Source organism: Mustela lutreola, chromosome 6, assembly GCF_030435805.1.
Source record: "Mustela lutreola isolate mMusLut2 chromosome 6, mMusLut2.pri, whole genome shotgun sequence".
NCBI lineage: Eukaryota > Metazoa > Chordata > Mammalia > Carnivora > Mustelidae > Mustela > Mustela lutreola.
The window spans coordinates 145,413,488-145,435,046 of NC_081295.1; the positions used below are offsets into that span (position 1 = coordinate 145,413,488).

At 43.6% G+C, this 21,559-nt stretch overlaps 1 long non-coding RNA gene and 1 pseudogene across 1 annotated transcript; one reads left to right on the plus strand and one right to left on the minus strand.

Moving 5' to 3' along the window:
- Nucleotides 1-3,489: 3,489 nt before the first annotated feature.
- On the minus strand, nucleotides 3,490-3,943 carry LOC131833258 (ubiquitin-ribosomal protein eS31 fusion protein-like; annotated as a pseudogene).
- Nucleotides 3,944-7,288: 3,345 nt separating this feature from the next.
- On the plus strand, nucleotides 7,289-15,831 carry LOC131833259 (uncharacterized). The gene is made up of 4 exons (XR_009354374.1): nucleotides 7,289-7,431; nucleotides 8,564-8,701; nucleotides 13,411-13,518; nucleotides 15,673-15,831. It is a non-coding gene; the product is annotated as an uncharacterized LOC131833259 (long non-coding RNA).
- Nucleotides 15,832-21,559: the final 5,728 nt, after the last annotated feature.

A 21,559-nucleotide genomic window follows, 5' to 3' on the forward strand; every position in this document is an offset into this window, starting at 1 on the left:
CTCCCTGAAGGGTGGGTCAAGGCCTCTGTCACAAATGCATTGCAAAATGGCTTTTCCTCCTGTTCAAGTCCTGTCTTCCCCATGCTTTTCCCCAAGTATACCTCCTGAGAGGATTTGCCAATGAACCCACTTCATGCTCTTCCATGCTAGAGTCTGTTTCCAGAGAGCCTTTCTCAGACCCTCAAGTTATAGGACACAGACCTATTTATTCGGTCTGCATATACTGCAAATTCACGTCTCTGCTTCAGCATTGCTCAAACTAAGTGTGATAGCAGGACTTCTCCTCTGATAAGCAGCACTGTAAAGAAATATTACCAGTTTGAAGAATAATATTGTGTAATCCTTAGTCACTGAAAAACTTCGGAACAAAGAGTATCCGACGAAGCTTCAACCATGGTGACCTTTTTGATAAACCCATGCCCTATTTCTTTAGGTTCATTTTGGAGTGATAACATTGCTAACCACATGTGGAAGCCAGGGTAGCTTTTGAGCCCCCTTTCCAACACACTATCTATTTTATTGCCTCTTTATGGACCTATTCATCCAATGAAAATACAAATACTTACCATGGCACATATATGGTTCTGTTGGTATGTTTTTAGGTCTCAGATTTTATAATCCCAGGTTACTTGGCAACTCTTTCACAACAGAATAGCTCAGAGTATGTAGGAAGCAAGTTTCATGAATTTAAAACCTACATTTTTATGCTTCCCTTTGAGGATTTTTCTGAGAAGTATTCCTGGAAGAATGTAGCAATCAGTGAGTTTTGAAACATTAAAATTCTTACCATGTTCCCAGGGGGGTGATGGATCCCGTGTTTGTTTGGGTAGTCATGGAAGCCTCTAGCGTCTAGCACCTGCCCTCCTGCTTTCCTTCCAGGTGATTATTTGGTTTTATGGAGGGCTGTTAGCTATTCTGTGATGAAGTGTAAGCTGGGCACAGCTGGTCCTATATGCACTGCGCCAGGAACTTGTATAGCCCTGTAGACATTTAAATTATGAATTCAGTTTTGGATTGACAAACTGTGCTAAATATGACTTCAGCCAAACTGTATTTGTGGAAGTAAAAATTGTGAAGACTTGGGAACTGCTAGAACTAAAGTACTCTGAATCATAAAATCACCTAGCATGTCAATAGTAGAGTTGTCCTCCACCCGGGGAAAAAGAACACAGGACCAGCTGGTTTCACGGGTGAATTCCACCAAACATTTAAAGAATATTAATACCAATTCTTCTCAAACTCCTCTAAAATATTGAAGGGGGAGGATACTCTCAAACTCATTTTATGGGACCAGCATTACACGGATAACAGAGCGAGAGAAGGACACTATAAGAAAAGAAAAGTAGAGCCCGTATCCCTCAAGACTATTCTCAACAAAATCCAACTAGGAAACGAAAGTCAGTAGCACATGGAAATGATCACGCATGATTATCAAGAAGGACTCATCCCCACTATTCAACGATGGCTTAACCCAGGCAAATAAATAAATAAGATTCATTAAGAGAACAACGATATGACACATACAATTATCTCAGTAGCTATAGAAAAAGCCTTGATGAAATTCAGTATTCTTTCATGAATAAAAAACCTCAACAGACTGGGTCTAGCAGAAATACATCTCAACATAATAAAGTTCATATATGACAAGGTCACAGTTAACATTATGCTTCATGGGGAGAAGTGGAGAACTCTTGCTCTAAGACGAAAAACAATTCTCCCCTCTCATTCTCTCTCACACTCTGTCTCTTTCTCTCTCAAATAAATGGATAAAATCTTAAAAAAAAAAAGGGGGGGGCACCTGGGTGACTCAGTTGTTTAGGAAACTGCCTTTGGCGCAGGTCATGATCTTGGAATCCTGGGATCGAGTCCTGCATTGGGCTCCTAGCTCCACAGGGAGTCTGTTTCTCCTTCTGACCTCCCCTCTCATGCTCTCTCTCACTCTCTCTCACTCTCTCAAATAAATGGATAAAATCTTAAAAGAAAAAAAAAAAGATGAAAACCAAAACACTCATCACTCTTCTTCAACATAATCTTTGAAATCCTAGCCAAGGCCATCAGGCAAGAAAAAGAAAAACAAGTCATCCAAATCAGGAAAGAAGAAGTAAAATTGCCTCTGTTTGAAGATGACATGATCTTATATGTAGAAAGTCATAAAGATTCCAACAGAAACTGTGCTCTATCCTTTTTTTTTTTTAAGATTTTATTTATTATTTATTTGACAGACAGAGATCACAAGTAGGCAGAGTGGCAGACAGAGAGAGGGGGGAAGCAGGCTCCCCACTGAGCACAGAGCCTGATGTGGGGCTCAATCCCTGGACTCTAGGATCATGACCTGAGCCAAAGGCAGAGGCTTTAACCCACTGAGCCACCCAGGCGCCCCTGCTCTCTGTTTTTTTGACTCCCATGGACTGGCCTTTGAGGTCAGCTGAGTGACAGCATGATTGTATTGGGCTACATGGATTTTTTAAAAAAAGGTTTGTGTTTGAGAGCTGGGGGAACTCTCCACTGAACAATTCTCTGATATTGGAGATTTGGCTGCAGCTTGATTGTCTGCACCCCTGTTTAGCTCCTGCCACTGTCTGAACACCCAGGTTTCTCGATCTTTGGGTTCTTTTGCTTTAGTGAATCACCATAAGAAATGGCTCTTGGTTTACTTCCTTCCAGAGAAGGGCACTCCTATCTTCTCCTCGTGCCAAATGGTGGGAGGCAGGCTGGACCCCACTGTTATCTCTCTCCATTTACCTCTCACTCTTGTCATTATTGTAATTATCTTAACAATATGCAATTGGAGCTTCATTTAGAATATTCAAGAATTGGATATGGATCAAATTTCAACAATAGGGAAAGGTTAAATGCAATGCAATTCAATTTTACGGTGAAATACTTCACAATCATTAATAAATCATTAATAAGGGCTCCTGGGTGGCTCAGTGGGTTAAGCTGCTGCCTTCGGCTCAGGTCATGATCTCAGGGTCCTGGGATCTAGCCCCGCATCGGGCTCTCTACTCAGCAGGGAGCCTGCTTCCTCCTCTCTCTCTCTCTCTGCCTGCCTCTCTGCCTACTTGTGATATCTCTCTGTCAAATAAATAAATAAAAATCTTTAATAAATAAATAAATAAATAATTAAATAATTAGTAAAAGAGTCCTGTTTTTAAGAATAGTTAATTGCAGGAGAAAATGTTTACAACATAACAATAACAAGAAAAATAGTTAACAGCTTACAGTAAATCCCAATTTTACTTAATACACACCTATGTGCATGCATACGCAACACCAATAGCCATCCTAAAAAATCCTACAGGAAATATGAGGCAACATTAATAATGGTTTCACCTGGGTGGTGGGATTATAAATGACATAACATTCTTTATTATAGTTTTTTTTTCCTTTTTCCTTCCTTCCATTTTCTGTAACCAATATGTTTGCTTTTATTAGCAAGAGACTCTTTGTCCTCTCAGTTCATGTCTTTTATTATTAACCCATATACAATTATTCGTCTTCTGGCTTCTTGAAGCAATAGGTCAGATGACATTTGCCACAATAACATCTGTCAAAGTGGCTGGCCATAAACACTATAGCATTACAATCATCTTAAGGGCACTCCCGATGAAGGCAACTGACTGATCTTGCTCATCCGTCTTTAGGATCTCAGGATGGCCAGTTTAACCTTTCTCTTACACCTGTTCTTCTTGGGAGTGGTATAAGACTTCTTTTCTCAGCCCCAGCTCGAAGTCTCACCACAAGATGAAGAGTGGGCTCCTTCTGAATGAGTCAGACGAACTACGTCCATCCTCCATTCGCTTGCAGCAAAGATCGGTCTCTGCTGACCGGGAGGAGTTCCTTCCTTATCCTGGATCTTGGCCTTTTCATTTTCTATTGTATCGGAGGGTTCAGCCTCAAAAGGGATGGTCTTCCCCATAAGGATTTTCACAAAAATCTGCATTTGGGTGGTGGTTCCTCCTGAGGTTGAGGAAAAGGAAGAGAACAGTCAGACCTGGGGACTCAGAAGAGGGTGCCAGGTAGGCTGCTGGCTGGAGAGAGCAGCAAGGGGAAATTGCTGACAGCAGTATCTCATTTGGTTGCTTCCTGGTGTCTATTTCATAAAAGTCAACTTCCAGGCAGGGTGCAAAGGAGGAAATCAGCTCACCTCATGACTGTCATGTCTGACCTCCTGTCCCATTCTTCTAAGCTGTCCAAATAGGAAAAATAGCTGGAGAAAAGAGAGGGTGCTGAGTTTAAGCTTCTTGCAAGAATGGTAAAATACACTTTGGTGTACACTACTTGGGGCTGCACATTTTGGGAGAAATGGCTCCTTCTTCACATGAAAGAGTATTGGGTGTTCAAGGCAAGTCAACACATTTTTAACTGTTGCTTTGTGCCAGTACTCTGTATCCTTATTGCAAAATTGGTGTGGCGGGGGGAGGCGGCGGGGGAAGAAATCTAGTGTTCTCTGGAAAAACTCACTATCTTAGAGATCTTATCAATTTCCAAGGAGGCATTAGAAATGCTGCAGTAAAATACCTTGGACTCTGGAGCCTGATAAGTCAGGGACCTAGGACAGTTCCCTGCATCCTCCCCCAGCCCAGCCTAACTCTGGGGTTGCCAGAAAAATTAAAGCAGCATGTGAATCTGAGAAGCAAAGAGCAGGAAACCCCTAGGGAGTGAAAAGCGGGTTGTGAGAGCTGTTGGGAAAGAAATGGGTTTGGAGCAGAAGAGGTTTGTGCTCAAGAGTTTGGAACAATTTGAGCTCCCCTCCCCCATGGATCACGCCCCACCTCATGGCCTTGGGAAAAATCATAGCCTGCCTCTTTGTGGATAAACGGCAGCATCTGTCCTGTATTGCAGACATAGGGTAGGGATAGTGTCCGGGAGACAGAGGAGCCAGTCTACTGGTCCACCACTGAGCATTCCTTCATTGTTCTTTCCTTCCAGACCCCAAGCAGTTGGTGAGTACACTCGGGACATTTTCCTGAGAACAACGCCCAGACAGAGAATTAAAAGTGTATGGGGGACAGGATCATGGTGAGAGAGGGTAGTTGCCTGTGGGTGAGAAATAAAGCTTTGGGTTAGCATTGAACTATCCAGAATAGTTGTTGCGGCAGCACCTCCTATCCTATCCTGACTTTCACATTACTCTAGGAATTGGAAATAATCAGATAGATCAAGAATTCCAAATAGCTCGATACAGAGTATCAAAGAGATAAGAGAATGTCTGTGACATGATGCAGGGACAAGACAGTGTGAAGAGGATCTACTGATTATAGATTAAAAATACAGTTGCAATATCAAACTCAAGAGATAGGATACAGAGTCGAAAGTATGTTGTTGGAGAACAAATTGGTGAACCGCAATATTGGGCCTACAAACACTCCCAGAAGGCAAATTGGTGAAGAGAGGAAGTGGAAGGGGAAAATAAAATAAAGCAAGAGAGGCGAAATACTGGTAACTGATGATAATGAACTTGTAAAAATATAGAAAGAGGAAAATGTAAAGTAGACAGATGACGGGCGTCAGGAGACCTGGGTTGGCCTGGCGCTAACTGGCAGTACCTTGGATAGATCGTTCATCCCGCGGAAGCCTCACTTCTCTGCCCTACGAGAGCTTAGAGAGAAGGATTCCAACACTGGACTGAACTCTACCTCGCTCGGTCTCCACTTTTGTCAGCTTTCTCTGCCCCTTTAGATGTTCGTGTCTCTGTATGTCGAATAAGTAACTAATCCGTCCCCAGCACAGGGTAGTTAATTTCCAATCTCTTCATTTTAGGAAAATTCTAAGACTAAAATTTAGATTCTAGTTCAACACAGTTGTTTCCCAAGTGAAAAAGTTGAAAAATGGAGGAATTAAGTCACTGAGTGTCTGAATTGTGATGAATTCAATGCTTCGGAAGCTGGCCTGTGGATCCCTGGGTGCTCATTTGTGATGCTAAGCTTAACCATTAGAAAAAAAGAAATACTCCTTTCGTGGGTATTTCATTTGCCATAAATTATTTGGTTTCTCATTTTACTTAATGAAATTGTCTAATTTTACAGTGATTCAGTGGAGAGGTCAGTGGGTCGCTGCAGAGTGCTGGGAAGGTTAAGGGCAGCTGAAGGATTAGAACTTGGTTTTTTTTTTTTTAAGTATTTTTAAAAATATTTAAAAAAATGTATTTATTTAACAGACAGAGATCACAAGTAGGCAGAGAAGCAGGCAGAGAGAGAGGGGAAAGTAGGCTCCCCATTGAGCAGAGAGCCTAATGCGGAGCTCCATCCCAGGACCCTGAGATCATGACCTGAGCTGAAGGCAGAGGCTTTAACCCACTGAGCCACCCAGGAGCCCCCAATGTGGTTTTTTTTTAAAAATATTTTATTTGTGTGTGTGTGTGTGTGTGTGTGTGTTTGTGTGTGTGTGACACACACAGAGAGAAAGAGAGCACAAGCAAGGGGAGTGGCAGGCAGACAGAGAAGCAGGCTTCCCCCTGAGCAAGGATCCTGATGTGGGACTCAATCCCAGGACCCTGGAATCATGACCTGAGCTTAAGGCAGACACTTAACCAACTGACTGAGCCACCCAGGTATCCCAACAATGCAATGTTTATAGCACACAGTAACTGTAGAAAAGGAGCGTACTCTGTTGATGCGTTAACTTTCATTTGAAACTTTCAGGTTATTAACGTGAAATGTTTTTATTACACCTACTCATATTTAAAATAAGGTAGATACCTTTTTCAATTAGAGAAGCACTAGGTGATGATGTTGAATAAGGTTGAAAATGAAATTATTTCCTAGAGTAATTACTGTCTATATTTTGTGAACACTTCCAGATTTTTTGATATGCACATACTGACATTTACTGCTGTTACTACTGCCAGCATTAGAAACATGCACAGTGTTTTGCATCTTGCTTTTTTTTTCTTGTATTTGTAGATGTTAAATATCTTGTCACTGACGCACGCAGGTCTGCTTCATTCTTTTTAAGAGCTGCACGGTATGAACACAGCACAATTTCTTTGTGTCATCTCCTTTGATAGACATTTGGGTTAGTTTCAAGTTTTCTCCTCTTACAAACAATGCTACAATGAGAGCTCTTGGAAATACGGTTTATTTTTAATGAGCATTTACTGCTGTGAAAATGTGACTTTGAAAATAATTGTTGGCAAAATCATTCTCTCTCAGTGTGCTGAGACATGCAATATTTAAACATCATTTAAATTTTAAAGTTGGGATTGAGTAATTTCCATTAAAACCAGGTTAAAATCACAATGATCTTTTTTCTCTTATATCGGAATGAATCCTCTTGCTCCAGATGGGACATAAAGCTCCTTAAATTGAAATTCATTGCACGGGGGCTCTGATGGCCCTTAACAGATGGGAGAACAATCTCATTTGGATGGTTATGTAATTCAGTGATTATCATGGAACCCTTCGGATCGTCTCAAACAGAAGGTGGACAGTAAGTAAGGCAGGTGAAGAGGCTGTGGGTTTACTCTATTTGCTTCTTTGTGTGTATTTCTTTGCTACAGTCAGTAAGACTGGAATCAGATCTTAGTGGATAACACAGTCCGGTCTAATGACAGACCTTGGGGTCTCCGAAGTCAAGCATTTGGATACCAGTTAGAATTCCAATAGTTTCTTGTTAAATGACCTTGGGAGGATCATTCCTTCTCTCTGAAGGCCTCATTTTCACAAGTATGCCACATAATGCCTCCAGTAGGAGGGTATGATAATAATGTTTATTCACAGATACTCACTGAGCCCTGTGTGCTGAGAACTGTTCCAAGTGCTAGAGAAATAGCTGTAAACAAAATAGATGAGAATTGATTTTTTCCCCCCAAAGGTGATGTTACCTTCTTCCCCTGGGAAGTCATCACCTGCTCGACTCGAATGTGGTCATTGTATCCCACCAAGATTTAGCTTTTATATATTACATGTTAGTAACCCAGGCTACACCATGGGGCGCTTACTAGTCAAATCAAATGACCTTGTCTGAACTTAATTCATTCAACAAGATGCTATTTCTCCTGTTGTGTATTATGCCTGCATTGCTAAAGTTAACACCCAATTTTTTTTTTTTGTTTTTTTTTTATTACAGACAGAGATCACAAGTAGGCAGAGAGGCAGGCAGAGAGAGAAGGGGAAGCAGGCTCCCCGCTGAGCAGAGAGCCGTGGGGCTTGATCCCAGGACCCTGAGATCATGACCTGAGCCGAAGGCAGAGGCTTAACCCACTGAGCCACCCAGGCGCCCCTGACACACAGTTTTTCACACACACTAAAATCCATTCATCCCTCTTTCATTTTACCTGTGATAGTACTTGGAACAAGTATCTAGAAAGTAAATTTTTGTTGACTATACATATTCACAAATACTTATTGTTTACACTTCAGGCACTAGGAACAGCTTTGGAAAATACAAGGACAAATAAAATACTGTTCCTGCTTTCAAAGATCTTAAATCTAGTTAGGAGATAGGAATATAACCAGAAATATGATGAATGCTTTAACAATTGAGGGCACTGTACGTCTGCCTCAATCTCACCAAATGAAGTTGTCATTTCCTATTTTGCTGTTCTATTTACCTACCTCAGACTCAAGGAGCCCGATGCGGGGCTTGATCCAAGGACCCTGGGATCAAGACCTGAGCTGAAGGCGGACACTTGGCTGACCGAGCCACCCAGGCATCCCTACCTTGGACTTTTTAATTTGCCTAAACATTAGCAGACCAGGTGAGTCGAAAGAGTTTCTTTGTTTCTGCTTTTCCGTGAATCAAAGAGAACAGTTTCTATCTTTTTCAAGGATGTATTTGGAGGCAGAACTGGTAAATGTTTTATACTTAATTGCAAAGCTGGTATAAATATTTCAGGACACAATTGAGTTTTTCTCATTAAAACCCGTTCTCCTGTCTCTGTATGCATAAGTTTCTAGCTGTGGAGAGAAACTACTATTTTAAAATAATTGCAAAGTTCCTAATTCCATGGTAACAGTGACAAATAGACCTTTGTTATAATAGGTTTTGACGGGCTTATTTTTAGTTAGAACAAAGAAAGTCAGTTTTTGTTATTAAAAAAATCCCTTAACCTAACTTGGTCTCTGTTTTTTAACTTGCTCCCAGTTAAAGGTTCTGGTGGGTCAGACAAATCAGAATCAATTCGTTTTTCAAGCCAGTAGCATATTCTGTGCATCACTGTTCTCAGGCAGATTTGAAGATATTTGTTGTAGGGTTGCTAGAAATCCCAAATCTTTTTTTCCCTTATATTTCTGCACTTAGGAAAATCAGTGCATAAGCAAAAAGACCTTTGGTACTCTCCATAGAATTATGTTTAAACGAGAACGAACGGACAGGAGAAATTTTCATTTTCCTTTTGGTCACTTTTAACGGACTACCCATAGATGGCAGCAAGCGCTCACTCTGCTAACCCTCCTGGCCCAGCCAGTCCCCGGCAGGCCCAGGGTGGATAAAACCACGGTAAAGGGAGGAATGCGGAAGACAGCAGGTCACGTGTCTGGAGGATGCTTTATTTAGTTGTCTGCGATGCGGTTCCTCTCTTCAGAGCTGGATACCTTTTTTTTTTTTTTTTTTTTTTTTTTAAAGATTTTATGTATTTATTTGACAGAGACACAGTGAGAGACAGAAGAGAAGCAGGGGGAGTGGGAGAGGAAACCCGATGCTGGGCTCAATCCCAGGACCCTGGGATCATGACCTGAGCCGAAGGCAGACGCTTTACCAACTGAGCCACCCAGGCGCCTGACTTTGTTCTGTTTTGATTCTTCGTATGAGATTTGAGAGAAGAATCCCAGCAACACTGAAGGAACAGTCAAGGCCGGGCAGGGAGGGTGTGTGGCCTGGGGCTTCCCTGGGTGGCTCTGGTGCCTTCTGCAGTCTCAATCACTCAACTCATTCCACTCAACTCCTTCAACTCAAGTGTGCTGAAATGAAAGTTCTGGAAGCTCAGTCTTACCCATTTGGACTCTATGGGTCTGGAGTCTCTTTCTCTCTTATTTCCCAGCCCCCCACCAAATTGTTATTTTGGGGTGGCCCCCAAGTCCTGATGTACACCAGCGCCCCCACGAGGATGGAGGGTCAACCTGCAGGTATTTTTTAGACAATAAATAAGCATAAACTGATTGATAGGGCTATACATGTTTTTTCTTTTATTTTGAGCTTATTATTTGTCTAGCACAAAATTTTTACATACATCTCATTTAATACTCATAAATGCTCCATAAATTAGAGATTATGAATCTTATTTGGCCAGTGAAGAAATAGAAGTGAATGAACTTGTTCAAGTTTACAAATCTGTTTTAAGCTGCTCTGGCTAGTTTAAGGATGGCTCCTTCTTAAGAAGCAGCAAGACTTTGACCTTCTTAGTATGTATAGATTACTTCTGTGTGCATAATGAAAGATATAAACGTTCTAAGCCCTTGAAGACTTTATAATGAGAGGGCTTACACACAGGAAAAAGACGTCAAGGTAGTAGCGTTTAGAATTATGGAAATTGGGGCCTTGGGAAGAGATTGGAATAAAAGAGTTTTCATAGCAAGGAAAGAGGCCTGGGCAGCTAAGCAGGAGCCCGGTTAACTTAAGATGTACTATCCTATTTTTCTTGTTTTCCTTCACTGGTTTAACATTAAGAACGTGGTCATGTTCACCTTGCAAGGGCCAAGTTGTATGAAGCTGACCTTCTCAAACTCTCATGGGAACCTAGGATCTAGAGCTGCTCTCAGAGTATCTCCGGTGGTGTAAGTTCTCCTGAAGGGTTGACATGAGGTACTTTATAAGAATCCACAGCTTATGAATGGCCACTACATCCACACAAAGATGTCTGACATCGTTAGTTATCAGGAGGACACAAATCAAAGCTACAATGAGATACCACTTCACCCCCACGAGGACGGCTGGAATCAAAATGTCAGAAAACCACAAATATTGGTGAAGATGTGGAGAAATGCCCTACTATCCATGGCAAGGAAATATGTGCAGCTGTTTTGGAAAACAGTCTGGTGGTTTCTTGAATAATTATACCTAGAATCACCATAGGTTCTAGCATCTCTACTCTTAGATTTATACTCAAGGGCAATGACTATGTTTGTTCACAAAACAACTTGTACATGGATGTTTATAGCAGCCTTGTGCATAACAGCCCTAATGCAGAGGGGCTACCTGGGTGGCTCAGTTGTTAAGCGTCTGCCTTCTGTTCAGGTCATGATCCTGGGGCCCTGGGATTGAGTCCCATGTTGGGCTCCCTGCTTGGCAGGAAGCCTACTGCTCCCTTTTCCGCTATCCCTGCTTGTGTTTCTCTCTTGCTGTGGCTCAGTCGGGTAGACGTCAGCCTTTGGCTCAAGTCATGATCTCAGGGTCCTGGGTTTGAGCCCCACTCTGGGGTGCCCCGCTCAGCGGGGAACCTGCCTCTCCTTCTCCCTCTGCCCCTCACCCTGCTTGTGCTCTCGCTCATGCTCAATCTCTCAAATGAATAAATAAAATCTTTTTATGAATAAATAAATAAAATCTTTTAAGAAAGATTTTATTTATTTATTCGACACAGAGAGAGAAAGCATGAGTGAGAGCATAAGCAGGGGTGGGCTGTGGACGGGGAGGGGCAGTGGGAGAGGTAGAAGCATGTTTCCCTCTGAGCAGGGAGCCCGAGGAGGGCTCGATCCCAGCACCCCAGGATCATGACCGGAGCTGAAGGCAGCTGCCCAACTCACTGAGCCACCCAGGTGTCCCTAAATAAAAAAAATCTTAAAAAAAAAAAAAAAAAGAATCCATAGTCTGCCACATCAAATTATGTAGAACTTATTTACTAGGTACTTTTTGGTAAGCACTTTGCATATGTTAATTCTCATAATCTTCACAACCATCTCGTGAATACTTTAATCTTCCTTATTTTACAGGTTGGGGGACCACACTGTAGACAAAGGGGATGAAGGATCTCAGCCAAGGTCGCCTAGCTTGTGAGAGGCCGCATTAGACCCTCTTGGGTAGAACTAAGAGGGTCCCAGATCTGTGTTCTGAGTCCTAGGAATTCTGCCCTTGAGAGAGGAAATCTTTGTGTGTGATCACCTCGTGGATCCTTTCCTCATTTTATATATGGGCAAAAAGGGGCACACTTACCGTGGCATTGACACAGAAGCTCTGTCTACCGCTCCCTGTCTGGGACTCACCATTCCATCCTGTCATCCAGGTGCAAAAGGGTTAACTGGGGCAGAATCCCTGCCACTGCAGTACCCAGGAACACAGTTCTTTCCCTTAATTGTATTATTTTTGAATCTGGAAGGAGAGGTAGGTCAGAAAACCCAGACGGTGGTGGAGGAGTGTTACAAAGAAGAAAATGAAGGCGTGGGCAGTGAAATTGGTCGGGGATTTGGGGATCTGTGAGACGTAAAGTGAAATAATATGCAAGCGTGCCCACGAAATAGTGCCTGTTTCATTTTTTCATTATGTATTACAAGAAGATTTCAAGGGGACTAAATCTGCAGAAAGATCTCGCCTGAAGTTAGAGTGATTCTTATATGAGAAACGATTAGGTATTCCATATTCCATTTCTGCTTGGCTGTTCGAGCTAGCGGGGCGGTCGGTCGGTGGGCTGTGGCAGGTATGAGACACCAGAAACCAACTCTGACATTCTAGTAAAGTGACTTAACATCATATCGTATCAAAGAAAGCCCTCCAGGGCACCTGGGTGGCTCAGTGGGTTAAAGCCTCTGCCTTTGGCTCAGGTCATGGTCCCAGGGTCCTGGGGTGGAGCCCCGCATCGGGCTCTCTGCTCAGCGGGGAGCCTGCTTCCTCCTCATTCTCTCTGCCTGCCTCTCTGCCTACTTATGATCTCTGTCAAATAAATAAATAAAATCTTAAAAAAAAAAAGCCCTCTGTATTAGCAGACGATCAAACTTCCCATCAGTGTTCCTCCTCAGAGCTATCTTGCAGGCAAGCATCCCCTTGTTTAGCTAAGTCAGCCTTCTAGAACAGACCTTGGACAGCTGCTGTGCTCCCCTATCTCTACCGTGCTGGCAACCAGTCTGGCCCACGGTCTTCTGCGTTTTATTTGAGCTTCAACTATCTTCCTCTTGCTTCTGTCCTTTCAGTCATTCCTTCTTAAATGGCTCAATTGCTCCGCTTATTCCCACCAAGGTCTCTTGAACGGAGCCCGGCTTCAAAAAGCCCTCTGCTGGGGCGCCTGGGTGGCTCAGTGGATTAAGCCACTGCCTTTGGCTCAGGTCATGATCTGAGGGTCCTGGGATGGAGCCCCACATCTGCCTCAGCATTCCTGCTGAGCAGAGAGCCTGCTTCCCTCTCTCTCTCTCTCTGCCTGCCTCTCTGCCTACTTGTGATCTCTCTCTCTCTGTCAAATAAATAAATAAAATCTTAAATTAAAAAAAAAGCCCTCTGCTGTTTGTAATCTCACATTGGATCTGGAACGTTTCTTCTTTCCCTCAGGGGGAGGTAGAGATGTGCGGGCCATGAGAGATTGCAACGTGTTGGAAAGAACATGGCAGTGACCATGGGAATGCCAAATGCCAGGCGAACAGCAACATCCCTGCAAAGGTACATAAAGTAAATCTGAGGGAAGAATGAACAGCAAGGACAAGCGAGGATACAAAGAAGCGTCCTGTGGACGCAGTGATGAAAGATAAATGACACCTGTCCATGGGCGGGCAGGAAGTGGCAAAGGTTGGGTGACTCTGTTTGAGTGAACGCTCCCGGTAATAGAGGAATTTTCCCACAGAGCAGGATAAGCCCCTCGGCCCAGTCGTTATGGATAAGCCACCGTTTACTTAGCAATCCACGTGAGAAGAAATGAATAGTGATAGCCTTTCAGCTTAATTGAAGTAAACAGAAGAGAAATGTTTTCAGTAACAGTGCCTGAAAATAGCCGAGACAGTAAAACAAGCCACAGCTTAAATGAATCAGGTAGGCTTGTTTTGCTTGTATAGATTCAGCTGTTCTTCATCCTCTTTCTGGTGATGATGATGATGATGGAAATATTAGCAGTATCAGTTATGACCATCAATTGATTAGGTCTGGGTTAATCTTTATGGGAAGTCCTTCATTCACTCCTATCACTACCGATTTCCTGCCTATACAGTACCTTATGGGTATTGAACCAAACAGGGAGCAGGACTCAGCCCTCGGCGGGTGCAGCAGCTTCCTTGCCCAGCGACTCCCTTGCTTTTCTCACCTGGCATTGTGCTCCCCTCTGGGGCATGACGTCATTGGCCTACACCAATCATGGCTTTAGAATTTCCTTTCAGCTGGGATTGGCCCGGGGGATGAGCACGTGACCCAATTCAGTCCGCAAAGACTTAAGCTGCTGAGGAATTCTGGGAAAGATGTTTTCCCGGGATCAAAGAGAGTAGTGTAACGAGGAAGGCCTTTTGTCCCATCCCACTTCTTCCTGTGTGGAGGTAGTTGAGTGAGGATGTGACCTTTATAGCCGTGGCAGCCATTTTGTGACTATGAGGGCCCACTGCCTGCTTACTGAAAAGCAGAGCAGAAAGATGGCAAGAGCTCACCCTTGGTTGGTAGTAGGAGGCTTGTCTTCTTGCAGAATCGTCTTCCTCTAGATGTCTTGTTTTATGAAATAAACACCTGTTATTTGGGCTCCTTTTAGTCATTTCCTTCTTTGCAGTGGAAAGCAACCTACCTGATCCAAGGTGCTGTGGTCTGAATGGGTCCCCCTAAAATTCTTATTTATTTATTTTTAAAAATTATTTTAATTTTTATTTATTTATTTCAGATTTTATTTATTTGACACAGAGAAAGGTCACAAGTAGGTAGAAAGGCAGGCAGAGAGAGAGGAGGAAGCAGGCTCCCTGCTGAGCAGAGAGCCCGATGTGGCGCTCGATCCCAGGACCCTGGGATCATGACCCGAGCTGAAGGCAGAGGCTCAACCCACTGAGCCACCCAGGCACCCCTAAAATTCATATTTTAAAACCTAATCCCCAGTATGGTGGTATTAAGAGGCAAAGATTTTGGGAGGCGCTGAGGGCATGACAGTGGAACCTTCATGAATGAGATTAGTGCTCTTATAAAAGAGACCCCGCAGAGATCCCTTCCCCTTCTGCCATCTGAGGTTGTAGCAAAAAGACCCTGGTCTATGCACCAGGAAATAGGTCCTTCACCAAAACACATTTGCCAGAGCCTCCATCTTGGACTCCCCAGCCTCTAGAACTATGTATGAGGAAGGAATATTTGGTGTCAGAGCCATCCAGGATAAGGTGCTTTTGTTAGAGCAGCCCAAACGGACAAAGACGCAGGTACTTGAATAATTTTACGTTCCGCTGCCACAATTGTGAAAACAGTCAAGACAACCATCTGGGGTATATTCCATTAGTTTGTTCCATTGTCCCCCGAGGCTGAGCTATCTTTCTGCTCCCTGGCATTTCAATCACTTTAATCATCTGATTTTGTGCACACACATCCCAGTTTTACAAATAAAGTCCCTGAAGAGAAAACAAAACCAAATTAAAAGTTTGCTTAAACAAATTGATCCCATAAAATCCTTTTGGAGTAAAAGCTGATGGAACAAATGTGTTCCGAGCACTAGAGCGTTCGGGGCTGTTAAACAGGGCAAAAGTCCAAGAAAGGAAAAAAACCTCCAACAAAAGAAGCCCACATGAGTAATTAGGGACCCAGGAAAGGAAGCCCAGATTGCAACTCTGAAGCTCTGCTTTTTTTTTTTTTTTTTTTTTTTGCCAGTAAGAGTGCTGTTAGAGAAACGGGATGAGTTAATTTCCAGGCTCCATTTTACAAATTGGCACCTCTTCCGTTTGCCTTCGCCCAAAACCCTGAACAACCAAGCACCACCTCCCATACAGAGCAGGATGACAAAAGAAAGCCTTCATGTGTATGGCCTTTTGAAGGGTAAGCAGAAATCCGGAGCGATGACCCCCATGCAGGTTACAGCTGGACGGGGAGTTCTACCCTGGGTGAAGTACTTAACTAATTAATTCAACGAATAGCTCCCATTGGAGGGCAGGACACCATGTCAGAGGAAAGATGCCATGCGAGGGGATATGTGGGATTCAAAGGTAAGACTTGCAACTTTGTGGATTGGGATTTTTTTATTCCTGACGTGCAAATACCACTCTAGCACAAAATGCAAGGTGGCAAGTTCTACAAGAGAGATACAAGGTCATGTGCTATGGGAAGTACCAGGTGGGTGAGATTCTATCCCACCAAGAGGATGGGAGATTGGGGTGTCTGGATGGCTCAGTCAGTGAAGCATCCAAGTCTTGGTTTTGGCTCAGGTCATGATCTCAGGGTCTTGGGATGGAGCCCCATGTCAGGGCTCTGTGCTCAGTGGTGAGTCTGCTTGAAGACTCTCTCTCTCACCCTCTCCTCACTCCTGTGTTCTCCCTCTTGCTCTCTTTCTTTCTCTCTCAAATAAAAAAATACATCTTTTTTTTTTTTTTTTTAATGGATGGAGGATTGCTTCATGGAGTTGGGGAGCTTTTCAAGTGAGCTTTGAAGGGGCACCTGGGTGGCTCAGTGGGTTAAAGCCTCTGCCTTCAGCTCAGGTCATGATCCCAGGGTCCTGGGATGGAGCCCCACATCGGGCTCTCTGCTCAGCTCTTCCTCTCTCTCTGCCTGCCTCTCTGCCTACTTGTGATCTCTCTCTCTCAAATAAATAAATAAAATCTTAAAAAAAACCCCAAAAACCTTACTAGGCTTATGGAAATGAAAGTGAGGAGGACGGTGGACTCGAAATTCAAGTATTTTGAAGACTGAGTTGATAGAATGTGGCAAATGGCCAGTACAAAGGGCAGAGAAAAAAGTTCACTCGGCCTTCCCTCTAGAAAGTGAGTTTCTGAAAGAACGGAGTACCCTCCTAGCCTGCAGGTTTTGTTTTTATTGAAGTCAAACTGTTCTAATGAATGCGTTTCCCATTAGATGAGTTCACTGAAGCCCCCTGTGATGCCGCAGTCTCCATCAGCCTACACAACAGGCAGCCTCGCAAGATTCCTGGCTCCCTGCCTTTCCCGGGCAAGCTGTCATTGGTGAGGCTAACAATGGCGCTGGTCTTGGCGACAGTGGATATCCATCCATGGGAACCTGGCCTGGGACCAGCAGGCCTCTGAACTTCCTATACACTTCATTATTAATCACGGCCAGCTGTAATACTTGCGGAGCTTCTTTGAAGGCGGTCTTATAGAGGGTGTCAGAGAGCATTTAAGGAAGGGTGTGTGTGTGGGGGCACTGAGGGGGTGAAGTCCCAGGTCCTCAGCTGGAAAGACAAGGGTCCCCTGGGACTGTTCATCTTAAGAGTTAACATTGTATGGGGCAGGAAAATCCAGGAGGTCCTATTCACCGGGAAAGGATTTTTCCAGAGCTATAGATTTACCACTCTGGGTTTTAATTTTACTAAATAAAATGACTTTTCCTTATGCAGTTCCATACAATCTGCTCTTTGCTACTGTCCTAATATCGTTTCCTGCCGTGAGCCCATAAACACCCTGAATTCTGGCCACACTGAATCAAGGTCTCAGAACTTGATAAGCTGCTGCATCCGTTGTTCCCTCTACCTGGAATGACCTCCCTTTCCTTTGTTGCTTCCAGAGCCAGTGGGAAAATTACCTCCTGGGTGGCACGATCTCTGGATTGCCACAGAATGCTTACCCGCTCCGTTGCCACGGACTCTCGCCCCTTCTCTGCCCTCTGCAGTCCTCCTTCTCTCGGTGAGGCTGCCCCTTCTTTATGTCTAGGGCTCTCAAAGAATGCGATCTTCAAATTGAAGATTTGTTCATGTTCATCAACAGGTAGGAAGTTCATATCTTAGTGGGTTATTCTTCTCTTGACATATCTGCTCTAATCTTTTAAAAATCTGTGGCGTTTCTCCTTAATAGAGGTTGACATATTTGGCTCATTCCCTGGCCTTCCTCTAATCTCCTTGGCAGACTGAGATTTCTATGTGTATCCTGGTACAGCTCTTTCATTGGTGAGGAGCAGAAACCGGTTGAAGAAGCTGGAGGAAAAGAAAAGATGACTGTAAAAACCTGCTAGGAAACAAACTACGGCCGGCTCCCTATGAACTAGAACCTGACACTGGGGAGCCATCTGCTGAGAGACTGTCCACCTGGTGTTTATTGGGTTCCCACCATGCCAGGTACTATTCTAGAAGCTGGGGAGTCAGCGGAGCGTGGGGTGATGGCCAGTAGATACATTAACCAGTGACAATGTCAGAAGATGGTGTTTGGAAAACAATAAAAGATGGCCATGGATCATGAGGAACTGGGTGCTGTTTCAAATTAGGTCGTTGGGAAAGTTCTCGTTGAGTGAGCAGATGTAAGACACAAGGGAAGTAGACCTGGGGGAAGAGCATTCCAAGTCAGGGGAAAAGCAGGGCAGGGGACTCCCATGGGAATGTGCTCGATGGGTTCAAAGAACAGAAAGAGAGCTCGTGAGATACCCTGTAGGCCTCTTGGGGGTCACAGAACTCTTGTCTCTGCTTCTGTCCTTTTTTCTTTAATGCCAGAAGAGATCATTGAATTGGCCGGGGTCTTCTCCTTCAACACAGAATCCTTCGTGGCAGGCCAGACACCCAAGATGCATTCTTGGCGCTGTCCTCTTCCTCATGCCCTAGAGGAAACCACTTCTCTGTTCTTCCTTCTTGTGAGACTTCTCCTCCGCTCCATCTCCGTGGCCACCCCCTGTCCACTCCAGCCCGTAATCGTCTCTTGCCTCATCTTCTGCCCTAGTGCATCATGGGCCTCCCCGCGTTCATCTTTCTCATGGCAAATCTTGCCCGTGGCAAATCCGTGCTCCCTCACCTACAGTCATCTTCCAAAAATTGCTGATTGCTATTTGCTCATTCATGGTGGTGGTGCATGTTCGAGGATTTGGGGTAGGTTTTTCGGACTTACCTCCCCGTTGGGCAATCGGATATTTCTGGGAAATCTGAAGGAAAATATGCCGGATTGGAGGGTTTGGTTTTGTGAATGGTCTTGAGGCAGGAGCTCTGAGAACCACTCCTGTAGCCCAGTGATTTGGGACTCAGAGCCAGCTTCCTCTGAGTATGGTCTTGATCTTGTGCCCAGTTCTAATAACTGTGCTCTTCTTCTCCCCATCCTCCCCACGTCTGTCCCCATTTTCTTGGCCAACCACTTAGCTCATTGCCATGATCAGCCATGACCGTGGTCGTGTAGAGTAGGGCCCTTGTTCTGCCTACTAGAATAGATTCTTCCCAGGAGCTCCTTCTGCCCCTGTTGAAATCCTCCCTGGGCTCTGCCTACAGTTGTCGGATTTAACAAATAAAAACAGAGGATGTTTAATTAAATTTGAATTTCAACAAACCAAGAATACACCATTTAGAATCCATATGTCCCAAATACTGCACATCCGTATTTGATCTGGCCATTCTAACCTGCCCTTTGTTTAGGGTCCTCCCCACGGCACTGAGCAGAGCTTGTTCCAGATATCTCTAGTACTGTGTAAGCTGCCACATCTGGCTACAGTCAAGCCTGCATCTGGTTGTTTTCCGTGATCGCTGCCTATCTAGCAAAGCAAGGCGTGGCTCTCAGAGTGATGGTGAGGCGTGGGTGGAAATGGCACCAGGCATCCTTCCTTTGACAATGTTGCGTACCTCAGCCACGAAGAGCCTGTCTGGTCATAACACCCTTGGCTTGCCTTTGATGGGGTTGAATTCTTCATGTATAATGCGCAAAACATCTAGTCACCAAGAGGGCCTTGAAAACAATTTTATTATTGGAATGATGTGCACAGCACATAACTTCCCTTTGATACCTCTTCTAGGCGCTCCCTGCAATCGTATTATGGCATTGGAGTCACATAGAACCTTTGATCAATGAGCTTTACTAAGCGATCTAATTCAAACTTATGAAATCCATTACCGGGCATAAGGGCAAGCTTCAATACCCTCATTTTATAGACGAGGAAACTAGAAACAAATCATTTCCATTCTACTAAGAGCTAATTTGCAGCTGTGTCAGGGATCAATAAGTAAATGAACTATGAATTTCAAACAGATAATATCGGATCTGGTTGATATGTTGACACATTTTTGCCACTGAAATGAGATGAGCTGTGAGTGTGAGGGATGTCTGATGCCGGGGACCCCTGAAAAGAGATGTGAGCCTCAACTTCATGACTCAAACAAAGGAGGCAGCACCTTGACGTCAACTCCTTGAATATGACATTTTTGAACAAAGCCAAAAGTTAATTTATTTCAAACAAAATTTATTTAAACCAGATTAAAGCACAGCAAAAGTTTACTTTAATGTGATTTGATCAATATCAAATTATACTTTTGGCGGACATATTATGTTGAATCTCTCCATAGGGAGCTCTTGGCAAAGAACTGTGATGTATTTGTCTCTATTCTCTGTTTACCTGCCATTTTCCCCATTGGCAAATAATATGTATATATTTTTGAATTGGCTGCATAAGAAACACAAGGAGATAATAAATGTGTCTAAGGCAGTGCTTCTCCTTCCCGCCTACTTTTGGCTGTGTTCTTCAGGATTCTTAGAGGTTAATTCTGCTAATTAGCAGCAACTTCTCTCATACTGAAATTGAGCCCAGTGGTTCAATATATTTCCACTACCAAAGACCGACAATATTTTTCACCAGACCTGGTTAAGTAGCAATGTAATTTCAAAATTCATCTTATCTTTGTGGAACGGATTGCGGGGAGAAGTTAGTCTCCTTCCGTTCCCAAGCAGTTACGGAACTGGAACTGGGCTGATAAGAAAGCTGGAGGTCTTTTTCTTTTCTTTCCTTGCAAAAGCCATTAGGGGAGTCTGTAGTCTTTTGTCAACCAACACTTGTCCAGGGACCTCATTTCAACTTAGGTGAAATGCCCTGTGATTTGGCTGGATCTTTTCTTTCTTGAAGAGAATCACCATGATGAAGGACTTGAGAATGTAAATTGGGCGTCTCTTGGAGTCTTTGAAATAAACATCACCTAAACGGTCCTGTATGGCCACAGGTTGGTTTTCAGTTCAAGGCCCCCGGGATGCTCATACTGCTCAGGAACAGTGTGTAAAGAAGTGCATTTTTCTCTCCTTGCATGGATAGGACCGTCAATATTTGCCTTTTAGGGCAGATCTGTCTGGTGTCCTGGTGGGGTTATGGGAGGAGAGGAATTTGCGAGTTCTGGATTTTTAGCTTCTATACACTCGGCAGGATGTTTGTTTTTCTTTTTCAAGCTTTCTGAATGGCTGGAACCAATCAAATTTTAAAACTATCCAGGAGGAAGACTAATTTTAAGACATAGGCAATAGAGGTATTTTTTCCCCCTGTGTTTTGAATGCATTCCTATCCCCTCATTAAACACTATCCAAAGAGACCCAGAAGGCAGGGTCCAGGAGGAGGAGCTGCTTAATGCGGTTGTAAATGAGGACACATTGCAGTTTGCACTTTTTTTTTTCTCTGCCTATTCCAGAACTCATGGCTTAATGGAATAAAGTATATTTGAGCTCAAGCTCTCAAATAACTTAAAGATATTTCCTAGTGTGTGCTTAAGAGTCTAGTAATTCTGCTTCTAAACACCTGCATGGCCTTGTACCCACTGTGGAATAAATATCAGCTCTTTTTTTTTTTTTTTTTTAAGATTTATTTATTTATT